We start from the raw sequence: 24273 nt of genomic DNA on the forward strand, positions 1-24273 counted from the left end.
ACCTTTCCTCTGATTTCTTTGAACTCCTGCCCTCCCACAGCCTCACCCTCTACATAAACTCTGCTTATGGTAGCCCCCTCAATCTTATCATCTCAAGGGGCCTTGTTAAGGTGTTTTGTGATGACAACTTCAGCTATACAATGAAGCATACCAGTCACTTGTCTTTTTACAGAGCATGATACAAACTGATTTGGGTAGTGTTGCAAAATCTACCACCTAGCTTTGCACCCTCATTTAAGAAAGTTGCCTACTGTACAGACTGTCAACATTAGCAAACATTAGTAGCATCTCAAGAACACAGATAGCTGATACAGTTGCAGTATTGCTCAGTGTCAGCTTGGCTAAAATGGCAGCACTCTTGCCTCTGAGTCAGAAGATTATGGGTTCAAGCCCCACTTTTGGACTCCAGCTTCTAATGGCCCAGATTTTCCTCTCTGCGGCGAAGGAACAGCTTTCGCCGTTCATATCGCGTACAGTTGCCCACAGACTTTTTGCGGGATTGTTAGTGGAGAGTTCCAGTCATCTGGCGTCTGTTTCACTGCGGCGCCCTCTACAGGGGATCTGTGGTCTGTGAGAAGGTCAAACAACAGCAAGGCCATTCAACCAATCAGATTGAAAAATCCTCACTGAGCCATGCAGAGTCTAAAGCAGGAAGTAAAAAAAAAAAACAGGAAATATAACTTACATTTAAATCATGTACAGAAAGCGAAATAATGATTGGGAAATGCAGATGGGATTAAGGGAGAGAGATGAAAGAGACAGACAGAAAAACTTTAATCTGCAACATTAATTTTCTTCTGAGGGAGTGAGAATCCACACTTGTAAAATTAAATTTTCAGGGCCAGAGTGGATGTTCAGCAGTAGTTATCATTTATTACACTGTTAAAAACTCACTTACTCCTGGTTGCACTAGCCCTAACTTTTTCAGCTGTCTTTAGTGTACAACTGGGGTGGGTAATTACCCCAAATATATGCCATTACAGTGATTTCAGTGCTGAGTCTATCGGCGAGGACTGCAACAACGCACCCAGTGGAGAAGTGGGGTATCTCTGACAGCAACTTCTGGATTTCCGCGTTTAAATGCGCATGTGCGGATGCCAGATGTTGCTGTCAGATTTACCCCGATAGCCTCGCCGTTATTATTACAGCAAAATCCGGGCCATTATTTCAGCTAATAACTGAGAGACTGTTGCACTGTTGGAGGTGCTGTCGTTTCATTGAGTTGTTAAACTGAAGCCCAGTATACCTGTTCAGGTGGATGTGAAAGATCCAATGCCACTATTGGAAGAAGGACAGAGTTGTCAATATTTATAGAGTCGTAGAGTCATAGAGTAATACAGCACGGATAGAGGCCCTTCGGCCCATCGTGTCCACGCCGGCCATCAAGCCCTGTCTAATCTAATCCCATATTCCAGCATTTGGTCCGTAGCCTTGTATGCTATGGCATTTCAAGTGCTCATCCAAATGCTTCTTAAATGTTGTGAGGGTTTCTGCCTCCACAACCCTTTCAGGCAGTGAGTTCCAGACTACAACCACCCACTGGGTGAAAAAGTTCTTTCTCAAATCCCCTCTAAACCTCCCGCCCTTTACCTTGAATCTATGCCCCCTAGTTATTGACCCCTCTACTAAGGGAAAAAGCTCCTCAGCATCCATCCTATCTATGCCCCTCATAATTTTGTACACCTCAATCATGTCCCCCCTCAGCCTCCTCTGCTCCAAGGAAAACAAACCCAATCTGCCCAGTCTCTCTTCATAGCTGAAGCGCTCCAGCCCTGGTAACATCCTGGTGAACCTCCTCTGCACCCTCTCTAACGCGATCACATCCTTCCTGTAGTGTGGCGACCAGAACTGCACACAGTATTCCAGCTGTGGCCTAACCAGTGTTTTATACAGCTCCATCATAACCTCCTTGCTCTTATATTCAATGCCTCGGCTAATGAAGGCAAGTATCCCATATGCCTTTTTTACCACCTTATCCACCTGTTCCGCCGCCTTCAGGGATCTGTGTACTTGCACACCCAGATCCCTCTGACCCTCCGTCTTGCCTAGGGTCTTTCCATTCATTGTGTATTCCCTTGCCTTGTTAGTCCCCCCAAAGTGCATCACCTCGCACTTTTCCGGGTTAAATTACATTTGCCACTGTTCCGCCCATCTGACCAACCCATCTATATCGTCCTGCAGACTGAGGCTACCCTCCTCGCTATTCACCACCCTACCAATTTTTGTATCATCCGCGAACTTACTGATCATACCTTTTACATTCATATCCAAGTCATTAATGTAGACCACAAACAGCAAGGGACCCAGCACCGATCCCTGTGGTACCCCACTGGCCACAGGCTTCCAGTCACAAAAACAACCTTCGACCATCACCCTCTGCCTTCTGCCACTAAGCCAGTTTTGTATCCAATGTGCCAAGACACCCTGGATTCCATGGGCTCTTACCTTCTTGACCAGTCTCCTGTGCGGGACTTTATCGAAGGCCTTACTGAAATCCATGTATACCACATCCACTGCATTACCCTCATCCACACACCTAGTCACCCCCTCAAAAAATTCAATCAAATTAGTCAGACATGATCTTCCCTTGACAAAGCCATGTTGACTATCCCTGATTAATCCTTGCCTCTCCAAGTGGAGACAAATTTTGTCCCTCAGAATTTTTTCCAATAATTTTCCCACCACTGATGTTAGGCTCACTGGCCTGTAGTTCCCCGGTTTTTCCCTACTACCCTTCTTGAATAATGGTACTACATTAGCGGTTCTCCAGTCCTCTGGCACATCCCCTGTGGCCAGAGAGGTCCTGAATATATGTGTTAGAGCCCCCACAATCTCTTCCTTTGCCTCACACAGCAGCCTGGGATACATTTCATCCGGGCCTGGGGATTTATCCATTTTTTGGCTAGCTAAAACCGCCAATACCTCCTCCCTCTCGATGTTAATATGTTCGAGCATATCGCAGTCCCCCCGTCCTATTTCTATGTCTACATCGTCCTTCTCCATAGTGAAGACAGATGCAAAAAATTCATTTAGAACCCCTCCTACATCTTCCGGCTCCACACACAGATTGCCACTTTTGTCCCTAATGGGCCCTATTTTTTCCCTGGTTATCCTCTTACCCTTAATATACTTATAAAACATCTTAGGATTTTCCTTTATTTTGCTCGCCAGTGTTATTTCATGGCCCCTCCTTGATCTCCTAATTTCTTTTTTAAGTATCCCCCTGCACTTTTTGTACTCCTCTAGGGCTTCCTCCGTCTTTAGCCTTTTGTATCTACCAAAAGCCCTCCTTTTTTTCCTAATCCATTCTCGTATATCCCCTGACATCTAAGGTTCCCTGTGGTTTTTGGAACCACTCTTGACCTTTACGGGAACATGTTGCCATTGTATGATCTCAATCTCCCTTCTGAAAGCCTCCCATTGCTCCGATGCGGATTTTCCTACAAGTAGCTGATCCCAGTCCATTTTGGCCAGATCCTGCCTTATCCTATTAAAATCGGCCTTCCCCCAATTTAGAACCTTTGTTTCCGGCCCATCCCTGTCCTTTTCCATGACCACCTTAAATCTTACCATATTATGGTCACTATCACCAAAGTGCTCACCTACTAGCACTTTTTCCATTTCTCCCTCAACCATCAAAAATAGTTTGATCTAATTTGCTGTGCGCAGTTTGGCTGCTGCATTTGTCTACATAATAACAGTGACTACACTTCAGAAGTAATCCTTTGGTTGTGAAGCGCTTTGTGATGCCTTGAGAATGTAATAGGGAACTACTTAAATGCAAGTTCTTTCTTTTCTCCTTCTTACACGTTTCACAAAGGGAAGCATAGCGGTACATCACGTTAAAACATAAATTCACGATTACTTCACTAAAAACACAACATAGTAGCTGAAACTATGCAGTTATTCTTGTACTCCTGCAATTATCTTTGTAATATGAACAGTGTGCAACACATGACTACCATTCTCCGAGTTTCGGCAGGCACTGAATGCTATCTATTATGACTAAGGTTTTCTGTTCTTTCGTAGTATTCTTTAGTAGTCACAAAGCATCAAATAGTAACAATGCATAACATTGTGACATCATTGATAAAATCCACAGATTTTCCTACAAAATAAAATAGGATCAATTTGTTCAACAATTACTTAGATTCTTGGCCCCCTCCTCCTCTTCATCCACATGCTACCCCTTGGTGACAACATCGCAAGACAGGGGGTCAGGTGCCACATGTACACTAATGATATCTACCTCTACATCTCCAGAATCTCGCTCGACCACTCTAGTGCTTCTCTGTTGCCAGACTGCTTGATGGACATCCAGTCTTTGATGAGCTGCAGTTTCCTCCAGTTAAACACTGGGATTCCTTCCCCTTCCTGGCTATTGTCTCAGGTTGAACCAGACTGTTCACAACCATGCCATCCTATCTGACCCTGAATTGAGCTTCCAACCCCATATCGTCTTCAGCACAAAGACTGTCTACTTCCACCTTCATTACATCGTCTGCCCCCATCCCTACCTCAGTCCATCTGTTGCTGGTAACATCATTGTCAACTCCAGACTCGAATTCAGTGCTCTCCTAGCTAGCCTCTCATCCTTCACCCTCCGTAAACTTCAGCTCATCAAAACTGCAGGTCCCACTCACTTCTCACCCTTGTCCTCACGGACCTACATTGATTCCTGATTCTTTAATGCCTCAAATTAAAAATTCTTATCCTTATGTTTAAATCCCTGTGTGCCCTCGCCTCCCCCATCTCTGTAACCTCCCTGAACTTTCCGTTTGTGGTGAAATAAGTCTTATAAGTATATACCTTATTCTACCTGTGTATAGTTTCCTATTGTAATCTATTGTAACCCTGCTGTTTTCTTGGTTGGCCAGGAATGCTGATGTACTGTATACCACTCTGTTGTGCCATTGATTGTCCCGATCTGTTACTTCGCCCCTGGCTCCGCCTCCTAGTTCACTTCTGAGAAGCTGATCAGAAGGCTAACATGTGTGTTCTGTTCTGTCCGGTTCTAAGCTATTAAAAGCCAACTGTTTGAGTTATAACTACCAGTCTCTGTAGCTATTTAAGGTATATCAATTTTAATAGCTTATTACTTCCAGGGATGGACAGACTCCTGAAGCCGGAGCATCTAGACAGTGATCCACATTCGGCGGACGCATCGAAGAAATTCGCACATTGGCTCCGGTGTTTCGAACATTTCATTGCATCGCTCGATGATGGGGCCAACAAACTGGGCCTACTGACTAACCTAGTAAGTCATCGGACTTACTCGCTAATCGAGGACGCTTCTACATACAAGGATGCACTCACGACTCTCAAGGCCCAATACCTGAAGCCTGTTAACGAGGTGTATGCCAGGCATCTCTTGGCTACCCACAGGCAACTACCGGAGGAATCGCTGGATGATTTTCTACAGAATCTAAAGGCCCTGGCGAAGGACTGCAACTACAAGGCCGTGACGGCCATTTTGTACCAGGAAGAAGCGGTTCGCGATTCGTTTATATCGGGCCTTCGATCGAATTACATTAGGCAGAGGTTGCTTGAAAGGGACACTCTGGATCTAAAGACGGCTGTGGCTACAGCTCGATCGCTGGATGTGGCGCAGAAGAACTCCAAGACCTATGCGTCAGGCCATGCGGCCCTCTCAGCCTCGTGCGCGCCGAGCGTGGAGGCGCCATCCTCTCCGCCTGGGCCTCGGACCAGCCCTACACCATGGGAGTCTCCACCCAACCCCACCACTGCAGCGATGTCCCGCGGACCAAGATGCTACTTCTGCGGCCAGCTCAAGCACCCCAGACACCGATGTCCTGCGAGAGACGCCACATGTTTCAAGTGCAAGAAACGGGGACATTTCAGCAAGGTATGTAAGGGGAATCCCGTACCTGATACAGTTTCCGCGGCCCTACACGTGGTCCCAGAATTTGATACCGTCTCAGCGGCCGCCTACGGATCTACGATAGCCTCAGTCACGGTTGACCAGTCCAGACCGCATCCACTATCAAAGTCTATGATGGACGTTAAGGTAAACGGACACCCGACGAAGTGTTTAATCGATTGCGGGAGTACTGAGAGTTTTATTCACCCTAGCCTCATCAAACCGTACTCACTAAAGGTGTACCCTACCCGGAGCAAAATCGCGATGGCATCTAAGTCCCTCACTTCGGAGGTAATCGGTTTCTGTAAAGTAACACTGACTGTTAAGGGCACAGAGTATAAAGATTTTAAACTCCTTGTGTTGCCGCAGCTCTGCGTGAAACTAATTCTAGGCCTAGATTTCCAGTGCCACCACGAGAGCGTCACACTTGCATATGGCGGATCCCAGCCCCAGTTCAGAGTTTGCGGCCTCTCCACTTTAAAGATAAGCCCGCCATCCCTGTTTGCGAACCTTGCCCCAAACTGTAGACCTATCGCGACCAAAAGTCGACGGTACAGTTCGGAAGATAAAAAATTTATAAAAGAAGAAGTAGGAAGGCTACAGCGGGAGGGTATCATCGAAAATAGTAATAGCCCGTGGCGTGCTCAGGTAGTGGTGGTTAAAACTAACGAAAAGAAATGGCTCGTGGTCGACTACAGCCAGACCATCAACATATATACGCAACTAGACGCTTATCCCTTGCCTCGCATCTCCGAGATGGTGAACCAGATTGCCCAGTATCGTGTGTTTTCCACTATTGACTTAAAGTCTGCCTATCACCAGCTCCCCATAAAAGTAGATGACCGTCCTTATACGGCTTTTGAAGCAAATGGGCGCCTGTACCAATTCCTTAGGGTACCCTTCGGGGTCACGAATGGAGTTTCCGTTTTCCAACGGGAAATGGACTGTATGGTAGATGAGAATGCGTTGGAGGCAACATTTCCGTACCTGGACAATGTTACTATCTGTGGACGCGACCAACAGGAGCATGACCGGAATCTCGCTAAATTTCTAGAGACTGCCCAAAAGCTAAACCTGACCTATAACGAGCACAAATGTACTTTCAACACTACTCGTCTGTGTATTCTCGGCTGTGTGGTAGAGAATGGGGTAATCGGGCCAGACCCTGAACGATTACGCCCGCTTAAAGAACTACCACTGCCACATAACCCTAAGGCCTTAAGAAGGTGTCTGGGATTCTTCTCTTATTATGCTCAGTGAGTGGCCAACTATTCGGACAAAGCCCGAGCCCTTATCAAGTCGACGTCCTTCCCTCTATCAGTAGAAGCGCAGGAGGCATTCACCAACATCAAACGGGACATTGAAAAGGCCGTGGTATGTGCTGTAGATGAGAGGATACCCTTTCAGGTAGAGAGCGATGCTTCTGATTTCGCGTTGGCTGCAACCCTCAACCAGGCCGGGAGACCGGTAGCCTTCTTTTCCCGTACACTACAGGGTCCTGAAGTCAGGCATTCTTCCGTTGAGAAGGAAGCACAAGCAATTATCGAGGCGGTCAGACATTGGAGACATTATCTCGCCGGCAAACGTTTCACACTCCTCACTGACCAGCGGTCTGTGGCCTTCATGTTTAACACGAAGCAGAGAGGCAAGATAAAAAATGACAAGATCCTAAGATGGCGGATAGAACTGTCCACTTACGACTACGATATTATGTACAGGCCAGGAGCACTCAACGAGCCACCCGATGCCCTATCTCGAGGGGTATGTGCCAGCCTTAGTACTGACAAGCTCCAAAGTCTCCACAACGCACTCTGCCACCCAGGAATCACCCGATTGAATCACTTCATCAAGTCTCGCAACTTACCCTACTCCATTGAGGAGGTCCGAACGATGACCAGAGCCTGCCGCGTTTGTGCGGAATGCAAACCCCGCTTCTACAGGCCCGAACAAGTTCACCTCATCAAGGCAACTCGGCCATTCGAGCGCCTAAGCCTTGATTTCAAAGGTCCTCTCCCATCGGTTGATCGTAATGTCTATTTCCTCAACGTTATAGACGAATACTCTCGTTTCCCCTTTGCCATTCCCTGCCCGGACATGACCAGTGCTACGGTAATCAAAAGCCTCTGCAACTTATTCTGTCTGTTCGGTATGCCCAACTATATCCATAGCGACAGAGGGACGTCGTTTATGAGTGATGAGTTACGCCGGTTCTTACTATCAAAAGGGATTGCTACTAGTAGAACCACTAGCTACAACCCCCGGGGCAATGGGCAGGCTGAGAGGGAGAATGCGACAGTGTGGAAGGCAGTCGTTCTGTCTTTAAAATCGAAAGGCCTACCGACCTCTCGCTGGCAGGAAGTTCTTCCCGATGTCCTGCATTCCATAAGGTCTCTGCTGTGCACCGCAACAAATGCTACTCCTCATGAGAGGATGTTCGGTTTCCCCAGGAAATCTTCCTCAGGTATTTCACTACCCGGGTGGTTGATGTCCCCGGGCACTGTACTGCTACGAAAACATGTGAGAGGTCATAAGACTGATCCCCTAGTGGAGGAAGTACAGCTTCTCCATGCCAATCCTCAGTACGCATATATTCAATACCCTGATGGACGTGAGGATACTGTTTCAATAAAGGACCTGGCTCCGGCAGGAGAAGAGAGAGAGAGCGATGCTGCTAGCGAAGATGCGGGTGTGGAGCACCGTGATGCGCCGCCTGTGGGGGTGGGATGCCCGGAGGTACAAGATGTACAAAACGTCGTTTTGGAAAACCCAGCAGACGCCGGGACGGCGGAGGAACCTGAGCAAGTCCCCCAAGAGGTTCCTTGGCCGACGCTACGTCGCTCACTACGAACTGTAAAACCCCCGGTCAGACTTAACTTATAGGAGGGGTGAATGTGGTGAAATAAGTCTTATAAGTATATACCTTATTCTACCTGTGTATAGTTTCCTATTGTAATCTATTGTAACCCTGCTGTTTTCTTGGTTGGCCAGGAATGCTGATGTACTGTATACCACTCTGCTGTGCCATTGATTGTCCTGATCTGTTACTTCGCCCCTGGCTCCGCCTCCTAGTTCACTTCTGAGAAGCTGGTCAGAAGGCTAACATGTGTGTTCTGTTCTGTCCGGTTCTAAGCTATTAAAAGCCAACTGTTTGAGTTATAACTACCAGTCTCTGTAGCTATTTAAGGTATATCACCGTTCCTCGAACTCTTCCATTGTGTGTCCTTCCCCCCTCCCCCGACTCCCTTTGCCTCACCATTGGCAGCCGCACGTACCTTCAGCCGCCTAGGCCCTACACTCTGGATTTCCCCTCCAACTCTCCACTTTCCTAACTTCTTTTAACTTAAAACCCATATCTGACCAATTTTTTGATCACCCTTCCTAATATCTCCTTCTTTGGCTCAGCGTCCTTTTTTTCTCATTACGTTTCTGTTTAGCTCCTTGGTGCATCTTTCTATGTTAATGTCACTAATGTAAAAGCAATATGTTGTTGTAGAACAGGACCAATTTATTCAACAATAACTTAGATTATTGTCTTATCATGTCAACATAGTAAGTACAAAAGGAAGGCAAGTGCTTGAATTGAGAAGAATCGCGAGCGGAAGTGCTTCTTTGTCCAGAGTACTTGGCCAATGCCACTGCATTTTAAAGTATCAAATCTTGAAGTGAATCTCAAATCTCAAAAGCGAATGTAAGGAAAATAACCACTGTCTGTTAAAATACTGATTGGCTCAACTATCCCGTTAACCCAAATAACAAGAGGTAAGAACGTAAGAAATAGGAGCAGGAGCAGGCCATTTGGCCCCTTGCGCCTGCTCCGCCATTCAATAAGATCATGGCTGATCTGATCTTGGCCTCAACTCCACTTTCCCGCCCACTCCCCATAACCCTCAACTACCCTGTAGCTTAAATATCTGTCTATCTCCGCCTTGAATATAGTCAATGACTCTGCCTCCACAGCTCTTTGGGGTAGAGAATTCCAAAGATTCATAACCCTCAGAGAAGAAATTCCTCCTCATCTCCGTTTTAAATGGGCGACCCCTTATTCTGAAACCATGCCCCCCTAGTTCTAGATTCCCCCACGAGGGGAAACATCCTCCCTGCATCTACCCTGTCAAGCCTCCTCAGAATCTTATATGTTTCAATAAGTTCACCTCTCATTCTTATAAACTCCAATGAGTATTGGCCCAACCTGCTCAACCCTTCTTCATAAGACAACCCCTTCATCTCAGGAATCAACCAAGTGAACCTTCTCTGAACTGCCTCCAATGCAAGTATATCCCTCCTTCAATAAGGAGACCAAAACTGCACGCAGCACTCCAGATATGGTCTCACCAGCACCCTGTACAGTTGTAGCAAGACTTCCCTACTTTTATACTCCACCCCCCTTGCAATAAGGGCCAACATTCCATTTGCCTTCCTAATTACTTGCTGTGCCTGCATGCTAACTTTTTGTGTTTCATGTACGGGGACCCCCAGATCTCTCTGTACCGCAGCATTTTGTGGTCTCTCTCCATTTATATAATAATTTGCTTTTTTATTCTTCCTACCAAAGTGGATAACCTCACATTTTCCCACATTATACTCCATCTGCCAAATTTTTTCCCACTCACTTAACCTATCTATATCTCTTTGCAGACTCTGTGTCCTCATCACATCTTGCTTTTCCACCTATCTTTTATCATCAGCAAATTTGGCTACAGTGTACTTGGTATCTTCATTGATATAGATTGTAAATAGTTGAGGTCCCAGCACTGATCCCTGTGGCACCCCACTAGTTACAGTTTGGCAATTTATCACAACTTTCTGTTTTCTGTTAGTTAGCCAATCCTCTATCCATGCTAATATATTACCCCCAACCCAGTGAGCTCTTATCTTGAGCAGTAACCTTTTATCGAATGCCTTCTGGAAATCCAAATACACTACATCTACCGGTTCCCCTTTATCCACCCTGCTCATTACATCCTCAAAGAACTCTAGTAAATTTGTCAAACACGATTTCCCTTTCATAAAACCATGTTGACTGCTTGATTGCATTATGATTTTCTAAATGTCCTGCTATTACTTCCTATGGAGTTGAGGACACTCGCGTCGAAGACAGAGTCTCAGTTAAGGAGATCTTCAAAGTGCTCCTTCAAGCGGGCACTGACTGCCTCCCTGTCCTTGATGAGTACCTCTCCATTCTTGGCCCGCAGTGGGGTAGGACCTTGGGTGCTTGGGTCGTAGTTGGTCTTGACTGCGCTATAGAATCCACGCATGTCGTGGTTGTCGGCTTTCTGCTGGATCTCCTGCGCTTTCTCCACCCACCATCTGTTCTTTAGGTCGCAAGTTTTTTGTTGAACCTTGGCCTTCAGGCGTCAGTAGAGCTGCTTTCTTGTTCTCGAGTTGTGTTGCTGTTTCCAGATCAGGAATGCCTTGTGCTTGCGGCTTATTAGCTCCTGGATCTCCTGGTCGTTCTCGTCGAACCAGTCTTGGTGTTTCCTGGTTGAGTGACTGAGCGTCTCTTCACAGGTGCTGATTATGGAGGCCTTGAGTGCAGACCAGGCTCTGTGGACACTCTGTGTTTCTGCATCACTGGGGGTCATCAGGTTGGTTGTGAGGCGCAGGCTGAATAGGGCTTTCTTAGCAGGGTCTGTGAATGCTCCAGCGTTGATTTTCCTGTGGCATTGTTTCTGTTGCCGCTGCTGTTTTGGGGCTACATTGATGGAGATGACAGAGCGGATTAGGCGGTGGTCTGTCCAGCAGTCGTCAGCTCCTGTCATGGCGCGAGTGATGCAGACATCCTTGCGATTCCTCGCTCGGACGATGACGTAGTCCAGCAGATGCCAGTGCTTGGAGCAAGGGTGCTGCCATGAAGCCTTGTACTTATCTCTCTGACGGAACAGGGTGTTGGTTATGACAAGGCCATGTTCTAAGCATTTCGTCAGGAGGAAGGTACCGTTGGAGTTGGCTTTCCCTACCCCCTCTCTGCCGATCACACCTCCCCAGAGGTCTGTGTCCTTTCCAACTCTGGCGTTAAAGTGGCCAAGGAGGATCAGCTTGTCGCCCGTTGGGACTCGGGACAGGGATTGTTCGAGGCTGGAGTAGAATTCCTCTTTGGTCTCATCTGTGGCTTCCAGTGTTGGGGTATACGCAATGATGACCATAGCACACTGGTTCCGGGCTAGGGTGAGCCGAACAGTCATGAGGCGCTCAGTTATACTGCAAGAGGAGTCTCTGAGATGCCCAACTAGTTCATTTTTTATGGCGAAGCCTACCCCATGGAGGCGGCGTTCTTCCTCTGCTTTGCCTTTCCAGAAGAAGGTGTAGCCACCACCTTGCTCCTTGAGCTGCCCTTCCCCTGCCCGCCAGGTGTCACTTAGGGCGGCGATGTCAATGTCAAAACGTCTGAGCTCCCAGGCAACGATAGCTGTACGGCATTCCGGTCTGTCACTGTTGGGGTTGTCCATGAGGGTCCTGACTTTCCAGGTCCCGAACTTCATTTTAAAGGGTGGAAGATGCCTGTGCATGAATTATTTTAATGTGGGGTGGCTGTTGCACACCAGCTACCACATGGGCTTGACAGAGCAAGGTCTTGGTCCAATGGCAAGGGGATCCAAGACGATTGGAGACCAGGTTCTGCTATAACGGCCTAGCACACACACACAAACATACTCCTACTGTCCTCCTCCCTCCTTCCCGCAGGTCCTCTCAGCCTGGGACCTCTCCAGAATTTTGATAGATTACAACCAACGCATCCACTATCTCTGCAGCCACTTCTTTTAAGACCCTAGGATGCAGGCCATCAGGTCTAGGAGACTTGTCAGCCTTTAGTCCCATTAGTTTGCCTAGTACTTTTTCTCTAGTGATAGTGATTGTTTTAAGTTCCTCCCTCCCTATAGCCCCTTACAGTAAAAATTCACTTCCGTCCTTGAGACAGGTAGGAAAACTACTACAGTACTCAACAATGAGCAGGCAACAACTTAGATTTCTAGAACACTCTTCACATCAAGGGGAACCAGTAAGAAGGCTTTTTGGTTAATGAGATATTTGAGTTAATCAGTATTTTAACAGACAGTGGTTCGATTCTCAACCATCCCCCAGCCTGCACTGTTTACAGTACTGTGTCCACCCCAGTCAGTCATAAATTATAGATGGCAATTTGTGAGGCCCACTCAGCTGCCTGTCCGAACTCCCAATGTGCCCTTCCAGCAAGCCAAGCTCCAAATTCATAAAATCTACCCTCACAAAAACTAGAACTGGGGGCCTTTTGAGCACTTTCAAACTGGCTGGTTAAACATTTCTTTGAGTACAAAATGGTTTATGCAGTTTTCACAATGCACATATGGTTTCTATCACATTACAGCCAAAAGTAATTTTCTGTAAATAGCTATTGCTGAATATTAGAAAGATCAGAGATATGTGGAGCAGACCAGCATTTCTTAAAGGGGCAGAAACATTAAGATAGAAAGGGTTTGGTCATTTATTTTTCTTTGGGGAGGAAGAAGAGTTGGAGAAGCCTGTGTGTTACTTTGGTCATGACGACATTGCCTGCAAATAAGTCAATGATGCATTGCATATTATTATATTGTGTGCTGGCAAACAAACACAAAGTAGATTGCCAATGACTCCTTCAGCAAGCTGCTGTCCTTTCAATTCATGCTATTTTGATAATTAACAACAAAGTGTCATATTTGTGCTGGAAAGTGACTGTAGCCCTGAGGAAGTTTCATTTGAAAGTAGAATTCTGCTGTGTTTTCAGAATATATGAAATACCTTGAGATGGGGCAACATGGATGAAAAACAAGATTATCAAAAATGGTGTCAAATCTGATGCTTCGTAACTTTGCTTTTTGTTAGAATAATTAGACTCCCTGCCTCTCTAGTGTGTGCTTAAAATTTCGAATGAGACCATCTGCATTTAAATTCAAATAGTTTAAAAAAGAGCCTGACAGCATACTAAAATGTCAGCCTTGTGTTCTCTAGAGCAGTATTCTGCACAGAAAGCTTTTTAAAATTAAGCAACTTTCAGGGCGATTGTGCTGACTGGAGATTTTATGTTATCAGCAATAGAGTGGGGCCCTGAAATTCCGTCAAGATTCTGCTGTAACTCTGGCGGGAGACCTGCTGAAACCTTCTGTTTGAAAGAGTTTTGTCGGTGTCTTGTAAAGGGCAGAACTTCTGCCGCTCCTTTCAAGGCAAATGACGGGGCGGGCTCTGGAGGCAGTCAAGCTGGGAGTTCCTGCTGTTGCTCCACAGTCAGGAACCAGCATTTGTGTAGTACAAGGAGTGAGGTATACCAGCTTCCACAAGGGCATATGTAGGCCCCAGTAGTGGGGTGAAGGCCTGGCTAGTGGTCTGGGTACCTGAAGGATTGGATCAGCTTTCCTGATCAGGGGACTGATAGAACATTGAAGGAATTAGAGAGTAGGTGCCTGGGAAAATCATACCCCTCCTGGTGGCCGGTCAATCATTGGCATTTCTGTGGGCAGGGGGCTGACATGCAACAGATATGTTCATAATGGTGCTTCCACCAGTTTGCCCTATGCACTTGAGGTGCCCTCCCACTGACCTCACAAACTCCAGTAGAGTCTGTGCCGGAAGGCATCATCGGGTGTTGAGGATCCTGTTTGTAAGCTGTGGCATCCACATCTCTTAGCCATACAGATCAAGAAGGCAACAAGTTTGATCCCTTGTCTGTGCTGGGAAGGGACCATCAGCCTTGAGAAGTGTCCTCGATTAGAAGTATGTACAAGAGGGCATCAGGTGAGCACAGAATCAGGTGTGATTTCTTCCATGACCCATTGGCACTTATTGTCCAGGCTAACACGTGAATAATAGCCACTTGGACAGGATACTGATCACCGCCCATGGAAAGGTACCCCACTGAGGGAGTCAGCAACTTGAGATGGGGAGGTTAGAAAATTGGAGGAAAAAATTATTTTACAAAAAGGAGCAATGATCACTTATTACTCAATGGACAAAAATAAATGTGTTTATTGCATTGCTTAGGCCCCCTGACTTTCTCCTTTTGGTTTTTGCGGTATGTTACTACAATTCCTTCATAATCTTTTCAGTAATCTTTGTGACACAGAAACTGCAAATGTTAATGCCCCCTCCTATTTCTCATCTACGTGCTGCCCTTCGGCGACATCATCCAAAAACACAGCGTCAGTTTCCACATGTAAGCTGACAACGCCCAGCTCTACCTCAGCACCACCTCTCACAACCCCTCCACTGTTGCTAAATTGTCTGACTGCTTGTCCGATATCCAGTACTGATGAGCAGAAATTTCCTCCCAACTTAATATTGTCTTCGGTCCCCACCACAAACTCCGTTCCCTAGACACCGACTCCTCTCCCTGGCAACTGTCTGAGGCTGAACCAGACTGTTCGCAACCTTGGTGAGGTGTTTGACCCCGAGATGAGCTTCTGACTACATATCCACGCCAACACTAAGACCGCCTATTTCCAACTCCGATACATCGCCCGACTCCGCCCGGCTCAGCTCATTTGCTGCTGAAACCCTCATCCATGCCTTTGTTACCTCTAGACTTGACTATTCCAACACACTCCCATCTTCCATCCTCCATAAACTTGAGGTCATCGAAAACTTTGCTGCCCGAATCCTAACTCGCACCAAGTCCCATTCACCCATCACCATTGTACTCATTGACCTACATTGGCTCCCGGTTAAGCAACGCCTCAATTTTAAAATTCTCATTCTTGTTTTCAAATCCTTCCATGACCTCGCCCCTCCCTATCTCTGTAACCTCCTCTAGTCCTACAACCCTCGGAGATATCTGCGCTCCTCCAGTTCTGGCCTCTTGTGCATCCCCAAATCTAATCGCTCCACAATTGGCAGCCGTGCCTTCAGCTGCCCAGGCCCTAAGCTCTGGAATTACCTCCCGAAACTTCTCCGTCTCTCTTGCCTCCTTTAAGGCCCTCCTCAAATTGTTGTTCGATAACGCTCCTGTGAAGCCTTGGGATGTTTTACTACAATAAAGGTGCTATATAAATGCACGTTGTTGTTGTTATCCAGCTTTGTTGTACTGCCATTTAATTTTAGGAAAATCTTGGAGGTTTTACTTGAGTCGATTGTTTCCCCAGTAGAGGCAGAATCAGCTTGAAATGTCTAAGATCTCTTTATGCTCAATTATGATCTGCTACATTTATAAAAAAACATACAAGACAGATAAGACAGCAATCACAGCACAACTTGGTGAAGATAGTCTCTTACTCCTTATTTGCCAATCAAAGGCGGTTTAGAATGACGTAAATAAAAAAAGGCTTTAAAAGCTCTGAGAGTTCTGATTAGACTCACAAGATTTCACAATAGTCTGTGACAAGAGAGCAAGACAAAAGTGTGTGCTTATTACAACAGCTAGAGATGACTAGCAGCAAGAGCTTGATTTATCTTCTATTTGTGGTTTTATTTCATTTGACAACAATCTTGTGTCAAACTCACGGGCATGGACAATATGAACCACCATGGACAGAAGAAAAGGTAGGTTTTAGGGACTGAGGTTTCATTGTGGTGCAAGTGTGTGTAGACAGAGGTTGTAGTTTACATTTTAAAATCGAGGAAAGCAGAGGAGTTTTCAGCTGTGCTTCTGTCTCCCTGGGGCCTGTCATTAGATGGTCACAAGACAGAGCATCACTAAAATAATCACCCACCATATTTTGGGAAGAGTAGGGAAGTGAGAATCATAGAATGGTTACAGCACAAAAGGAGGCCAGTTGGACCGTCAAGCTCGTGCCAGCTCTCTGCAAGAGCACTTCAGCAAGTCCCACTCCCCCGTAGCCCTGCCAATTTGCAATTTGTTTTCCTTCAGGTACTTATCCAATTCCCTTTTGAAAGCTACGATTGAATCTCCCTCCACCACCCTTTCAGGCATTGCATTCCAGATCCTAACCACTCGTTGAGTAAAAAAGTTTTTCCTCATGTCGCCATTTGGTTCAGAATTTAACCCATTTGTGCTGCCTTCTTTTTCTGTCAACGATCTGGCATTGTAAGCAAGATTGAAACTAATAGAAAAACCCAATTTTAACTCGGGGTGTGAGTGCGGGGGCGGGCATGAAGCTCTGGCCATTTTAACTTCCAGGCATCATTGCCATGTTGCAGCATAGACTCCTGCCTGAACCCAGCCGGAATCACGACCTGGCCGGTAGATGGGAGTAGGACTTCAACGACAGGAATCCGCCACAGCCAGGGACCTTGAGTATAAATTACATTGGAGCCTAAATGACATTGTAGGAGTCTTTGCACTCCTAACAAAGAATCTATAACTTACTGGAAGTTAACAAACTGAATTTATTGTCTAAGAACTTTACAAAACAAGAAACTACAGGAGAAGCTCAAAACAGGTCTTTTCTCTTTCAATCCACACGAGGGCTGGCTGGCCCCGCCCTCTACCTCTGACGTCGTGACGTCATCATGTTTCCCGCCGAAGGGGACGTCACGTGACCCACGTGATGACGTCATCGCGTCAGATCACGATGTTGTCGATCTAGCTCTGTTTAACCAGAGCCAACTTGAAAGGTAATAACATTGGTTACAGACAATTAATGCTAGAGGTAATAACATTGGTTACAATTATGTAAGTCACTGTAAGAGTCTCTTAGTGGTTTTGCCACAACGTAATTGAACCTCAACTTTTAAATATTAATACCTCCGTCTGCCTGCGAAAAGAAGCCCCAAAGTTTCCAAAATCTGGTGGTGAGAACAAGCACATCAGGAACAGAGTAGGAAGCTTCTGACTGCCATTTTAAACACCCACCCGCCTGCCCCATTCCCACTGGGTGGTTAGAGTTAAAATCAGCCCTAGAATAGGGAAGATTAAATAACCTCATGCCTTAAATTAAAAGTAAAAAAATATTGCTTATATTTACAGATTGTATGATTGTCCAAGGCTTTAGGTGACTTTATATAACTATTATAGTTACAGTAATACAATTGCTGGTTTTCACCTGTCAAAAGGGATCTTACTGTCAGTTTTATAAAATCTTATAAAGTCAACAACAGCCAGAGACCTACACATTAGATTCATAATAATAATAATGTCACAGGAATGAGACACTATGTCATATTTCTACGCTTTTAGCAAATGTTTATTTTGGAACACCCACCATCACATTTTGTGTGTTTCAAAATACAGTACTTTGTCAGGAAGAAGAGATATAAAATTAGAAAGATATCACCTAACCAAAGTAATTTTGATACCCGAGTTTAAACTTGTAATTTTGTATTGATAAAGGCCCCGTATTATCTGATGCCTACAGGTGTGTACACACCCGTAGGGACCTCGCAAATGCCGGTTTCAGGCATGCGAAGCGCATGCCTGATCGCACGTCTGCCCTGGAGAAGGGCCTCTGCGGGTGGAGTGTTACGCTTTCTGCAGAACCTCCGCCTGCTGAAATCCCTTAAAAAGCTTATGCCTGGTAAGTTTTTTTAAAAAGTAAAAAATTTTTTTTCACTCATTTATTATTTTAAAATAATTTTAAAAAAGGTAAGTTTATTTTTAGCCCCGTAAAAAACTTTTCATTTTTTCCCCCCAAAATTAAATTTTTGTTTAAAATATTTAATGTAATGTAATTTTAACTAATTTTAAAAACGTGATTAAAAAAATGTATTTAATGTTTTAATGTGTTTTTCTCCATGGCCCACGTGATCTCAGGGACGCTTGCGAACCGCATGCGCCCCTGGGATACGTGGGCCCTGCGCATTTCGTTGTGGAGAAGCTCAGTAGCGGAAATGGCCAGACCGCTGGAGCCCTCAAGTAAGGGCGTAGATTTTTTCCAGATCGGAGGCCTCCGCACGCAGGAAGCCTCTGATCAGAAAATACAGGCCATTATGTTAATAACGTTGATAAAGTGCCTTTAGAGCACAGGATTCGGACAATATGAAGATATTTGTAAGATAGTGTCAGGTGCATTAATATTGGATATTATGTTGTGTACGGAAAGGATTGGTTTCACAATTTACATTAGCATCTCGTGGCAAAACATTCCAACATGTTTCACAATTTACATTAGCATCTCGTGGCAAAACATTCCAACATGTTTCACAGGGTAAGTGATGGACACAGTGAAGGAAGATGGGGAGGAGTTAGGAAAGGTGATCAAAGGCACAGTCAAACAGATAGGAGGCTATGGAGGGGAAATAGTGGCTGAAGGACCAAATATAGATTGGGTGACCGCTTTGCGGAACACCTCCTTTCAGTCCGCAAGCGTGACTCCAAGCTTCCGGTCGCCTGTCACTATAATTCTCCGCTCCACTCTGACCTCAGCCTCTTACGCTCTTCCAACGAAGCTCAACGTAAGCTCAAGGAACAGCACCTCATCTTTCTATTAGGCACTTTACAGCCTTCTGGTCTCAACAACAAAATCAACAATTTCAGATCATAACCTCTGCCCCTATTTTTTCAGATGGCAGCAGTTGATGATTCTGCTATACCCATTTACACCTCTAAGAGACCCATCTTTTGTTTCTTTACTTGTCCCATTACCATCTCCTTTTGCTTTGTACAATCATACCTTGTTATTTAATCACTCCTGCCTTCCACCCTATCACAGACCTTCCCTATTGTTCATACCTCCCCTCCCCCCTTTCCTTGCCCCTGCACTTGCTTAAAATCCTTTTACATCTCTAACTTTTCCCAGTTCTGACAAAAGGTCATCGACCTGAAACATTAACACTGTTTCTCTCTCCACAGATGCTGCCTGACCTGCTGAGTATTTCCAGCATTTTCTGTTTTTATTTCAGATTGCCAGCATCCGCAGTATTTTGCTTTTGTAGACCATCATCATCTCTAAGTTCACCCCCAAGTCACACACTACTTTGATTTATATATAAATTGCAATTCCTTCATTGTCATTGAGTCAATTCCCTACCTATCACCATGGTGAGAGCACCATCAGCACAAGAATTGCATTGGTTCAAGGAGAAGCCCACCATCATCTTCTGTGGGTCACTAAACATGCTGAGCCAGTTAAGGGACACTTTGATGACTGGTTTGGGGATCTACTTTGTCTGTTTTACACTCAGCCTTCTCTCAAGAATCTTGTTAATGGGCATAGCTGGGGGAGTAACATGTTGGAAACATTCTCCTCGTGCCCCCTTCACAGAGCAATATTCTCCTTCATATATTTCAGTTTTTGAAATGATAATAGTGCCGAGACTTCTGTTAAAGGCTGTAAGCTAGTGAGAGCGGCAGCTCTAATACCATTTTCCACAGAATACAGTTTTAGGAAGAAGCTTTGTGCCCTGCATTCTTCGTACAGTGAGTTATTGATTGCAACCATGCTTTGTGGAGAGGCACTGAGTTGATGCCTGGCGTTTCCTCAGTCACCCATAGCTACTTATATACCTCCTAGAACCAGACACATGTCGGGCTTATTTCCGCACTCTCTATCAACCATGGGAGAATTACTCAATTCTTTCTCTTCAGAGGCTTTCATTGAGGGATGGTGAACAGCCTAGGGAGATCATAAACAAACAAAAATAAATGCCTTTATAAACAAAATAAGAGACTAGAAATCTCATGTTTTTGTAATAATAGTTTGCTTCATATATTTTTAATGTTCTCACTTTCTCAACTACTTTAAATCACCAGCTGCTCCACAAGCCCAAGTACCTGACTGCGGCTGATATCCGGAATATTACTTCAGCGACCAACATTTCTCTGATGTGGTATAATGATCTGAGACCAATGCTTAGGGAGAGATATCCAGGCTCTATTGGAAACGAAGCTGTGCGCCAGGTGAGTAGAGATAGCCTGTAAAACGATGAAGTGCATTAAAGTTTAATTTACCCTGGAAGCTTAGGGCTGGATTTTCTCAATGGAGATGAGTTGGAGGCGGGACTGCTGCTTGTCGGGTCTATGTCCCACCTCCATCATCTTCTGGCCAACCAGCGGGATTTTCCCCTGGTTGACCCTGTGGGCTCAGCAGGCCAATTAGGGGGGAAGTCACTGACAGAGCACGTCAAAGTCTGACGTGCTATCTGTCAAGACTTCTTGAAAGAAGAAGTGCCAGCGTTTGACAGTTCTGTGAAGCTGTCAAACACCGACATTCTCTATAGTTTGATGAGTCCTTGTGTTCAGGACTCATCAAACCTTTCAACTTTGTAGATTTCAGATGGCTGTTGGTTCGGAGGATCCAACAGCCAGTCTGTGAAATCTACATGGAAGATGTCGGGACTCCCAATCCAGGGTGGATGAAGGCTGTAGGCAGAAACCAAGGTAAGTGACATTTTTTTAACACTTAACACTCACCTTACATATTTACCACTCCACACTTGCACCCATCACTCACCTCTACATCTTACTTTCAGGTCCCTCCAACCCCCGCAGACCTCCTTTACGTCTCCTCCAACCCGGAGGGGTTCTCAGGGGTCGGGAAGCCTTCACCTGAGAAGGGAAAATGGCACTAATCCTTTTTTCTGCCTGTTAACTACCTGTTAACAGGCAGTTACAAGGATTTAATCCCTTTCCCACCTCCAGGAGACGGGACCCGAAGCAGCACATCTTCCCGCCTCCTGGCAAAAGGGCACGGAGGCGGGATGGGGGCGGGTTTGCCATCCGCCCCCACTTTCTGCTACTTTTCCGGCAGTCCCGCCTCCATGCCCGCCTCCTTGGGGCTGAGAAAATCCAGCCCTTAATGTCAGAATGAAGCAACTTTAACTTGCATAAACTTGGCTTGTATTCATTCCCTTAAGTCTGGAAGATTGAGGGGTAATCTGATCGAGGTGTTTAAAATGTTAAAAGGATTCGATAGGGTAGATACAGAGAAACTCTTTCCTCTGGTGGGGGAATCAAGAACAAGGAGGATATAATCTTAAAATTTAGAGCCAGGCCATTTAGGAAGGAAATCAGGAAGCACGTTTTCACACAAAGGGTAGTAGAAATCTGGAATTCTCTCCCTAAAAAAGGCTCTGGAGGCGAGGACAATTGGAAATTTCAAGATTGAGATTGATAGACTTTTGTTAGGTGAGGGTATCAAGGTTAGGGTAACAAGGGATATGGAGCTCAGACGAGCAAATGGAGTTGAGATACAGATCAGCCATGATCTACCTGAATGGTGGAGCAGGTTCAAAGGGCTCAACGGCCTACTCCTGTTACTATGTTCCTCTTCGAACTGGAGGGCCTTCCTGTTTTACAGCAGAACTCCATGCTCTGGTGCTACAATAAGCAGGGGCAAGGTAAGATCACAGGTACAGATATATTAGTGACACTTGTGAACTTACAGCTGGTAAATGCCAAAGGAAAGAATCTGCACAGTGAAATTATTTTTCAATTTTTTATTCAGACAATAGAAAGGGATCAATTTGAATGTGGTGGGGGTCTGGAACTCACTGCCAGAAAGGGTGGTAGAGGCAGAGACCCTCATCACATTTAAAAAGTACTTGGATATGCACTTCAAGTGCAATAACCTACAAGGCTACGGACCAAGTGCTGGAAAGTGGGATTAGGGTGGATAGCTCTTTGTCGGCTGGCACGGACAAGATGGGCCGAATGGCCCCCTTTTGTGCTGTAAATTTCTATGATTCTATGAATCTGTAAAGCTCACAGGATTTCTATCTGATAATAAAATGTTCTTAGGAGTTTAAATTAAATATATGTCCTAACTAGAATAGTTGGGTAAAATCACTGGTTCTGTGATTCAAATAATTAATTTTCCCTGCTATTCTCCTAGAGTGACATTTTGAGTATTAAAATAATATTAATTAAAAATAACAGTTTCCTTTGGACAGGTGAGGTTTCAAAGCATACCAATCACCTTTACAAAGGCGTAATTCCCTCTACTGTCTCCCTGTCTATGAATTGAAGTGAGGGCAGGTGACATTCTCCTGAACCTCTGCAAATGTCACTCTGAGTTGTAGAAGACTACTAGCAGAGGCAGGAAAGTGGCCCAAGGACAAATCCCCTTTAAATTTTGCTTTCATCTCATCAGTCCCTGCCCTTAGGTTGGGACCTCCATAGAACTGAACACATGAAATCATATATGGTGGATTGAAACCTTCACCAGAATGTTACCAGGGCTCCAAGGGTTAAATTATGAGGAGAGATTACATAAACTAGGCTTGTATTCCCTGGAATATAGAAGGTTAAGGAATGATTTAATTGAGGTTTTTAGGATTTTGATAAGAGAGAAACAGTTTCCGCTGGTGTATTATGAGACTTTTTTGAGGATGTAACTAGCAGGGTAGATAAAGGGGAACAGGTAGATGTAGTATATTTGGATTTCCAAAAGGCATTCGATAAGGTGCCACTTAAAAGGTTGCTATGCAAGATATTAGCTCATGGGGTTGGGGATAATATATTAGCATGAATAGAGGATTGGTTAATAGACAGAAAACAGAGAGTAGGGATAAACGGGTCATTTTCTGGTTGGCAGGCTGTAACTAGTGGGGTACCACAAGGATCAGTGCTTGGGCCTCAGCTATTTACAATTTATATTAATGACTTAGATGAAGGGACAGAGTGCAATGTATCCAAGTTTGCTGACGATACAAAGCTAGCCGGGAAAGTAAGCTGTGAGGAGGACACAAAGAGCCTGCAAAGGAATATAGACAGGTTAAGTGAGTGGGCAATAAGGTGGCAGATGGAGAATAATGTGGGGAAATGTGAGGTTATTCTCTTTGGTAGGAAGAATAGAAAAACAGAATATTTTTTAAATGGTGAGAAACTATTAAATGTTGGTGTTCAGAGAGATTTAGGTGTCCTCGTACAAGAAACACAGGAAGTTAGCATGCAGGTACAGCAAGCAATTAGGAAGGCAAATGGCACGTTGGCCTTTATTGCAAGGAGGTTGGAGTACAAGATTAAGGAAGTCTTATTACAATTGTACAGGGCTTTGGCGAGACCACACCTGGAGTACTGTGCACAGTTTTGGTCTCTTTATCTGAGAAAGGACATACATGCCTTAGAGGCGGTGCACCGAAGGTTCACTAGATTGATCCTTGGGATGAGAAGGTTGTCCTATGAGGAGAGATTGAGTAGATTGGGCCTACACTCTCTGGAGTTTAGAAGAATGAGGGGTGATCTCATTAAAACATACAAGATTCTGAGGGGGATTGACAGGGTAGATGCTGAGAGGTTGTTTCCCCTGGCTGGAGAGTCTAGTACTAGGGGGCATAGTCTCAGGATAAGAGGTTGGCCATTTAAGGCTCAGATGAGGAGGAATTTCTTCACCCAGAGGGTTGTGAATCTTTGGAATTCTCTACCCCAAAGGGCTGTGGATGCTGAGTCGTTCACCATATTTAAGGCTAAGATAGATAGATTTTTGGATTCTAGGGGGAATCAAAGGATATGGGGATCGGGCAGGAAAGTGGAGTTGAGGTCGAAGATCAGCCATGCTCTTAGTGAATGGCAGAGCAGACTTGAGGGGCCAATGGCCTACTCCTGCTCCTAATTC

The 24273-nt window shown here is 45.3% G+C and overlaps 1 pseudogene across 1 annotated transcript in view; it reads left to right on the forward strand.

Annotated features, from left to right (window-relative positions):
- Positions 1-16204: 16204 nt before the first annotated feature.
- Positions 16205-24273, forward strand: part of LOC147120995 (glutaminyl-peptide cyclotransferase-like) — a 39512-nt pseudogene continuing 31443 nt past the window's right edge. The window contains exons 1-2 of the transcript XR_015075370.1: positions 16205-16363; positions 20472-20618. The product of XR_015075370.1 is annotated as a glutaminyl-peptide cyclotransferase-like (transcript). The remainder of the gene's footprint in view (positions 16364-20471; positions 20619-24273) is intronic.

Source organism: Somniosus microcephalus, chromosome 3 (assembly GCF_052327205.1).
Source record: "Somniosus microcephalus isolate GS21.2 chromosome 3, FLI_Smic_1.0, whole genome shotgun sequence".
Classification (NCBI taxonomy): domain Eukaryota; kingdom Metazoa; phylum Chordata; class Chondrichthyes; order Squaliformes; family Somniosidae; genus Somniosus; species Somniosus microcephalus.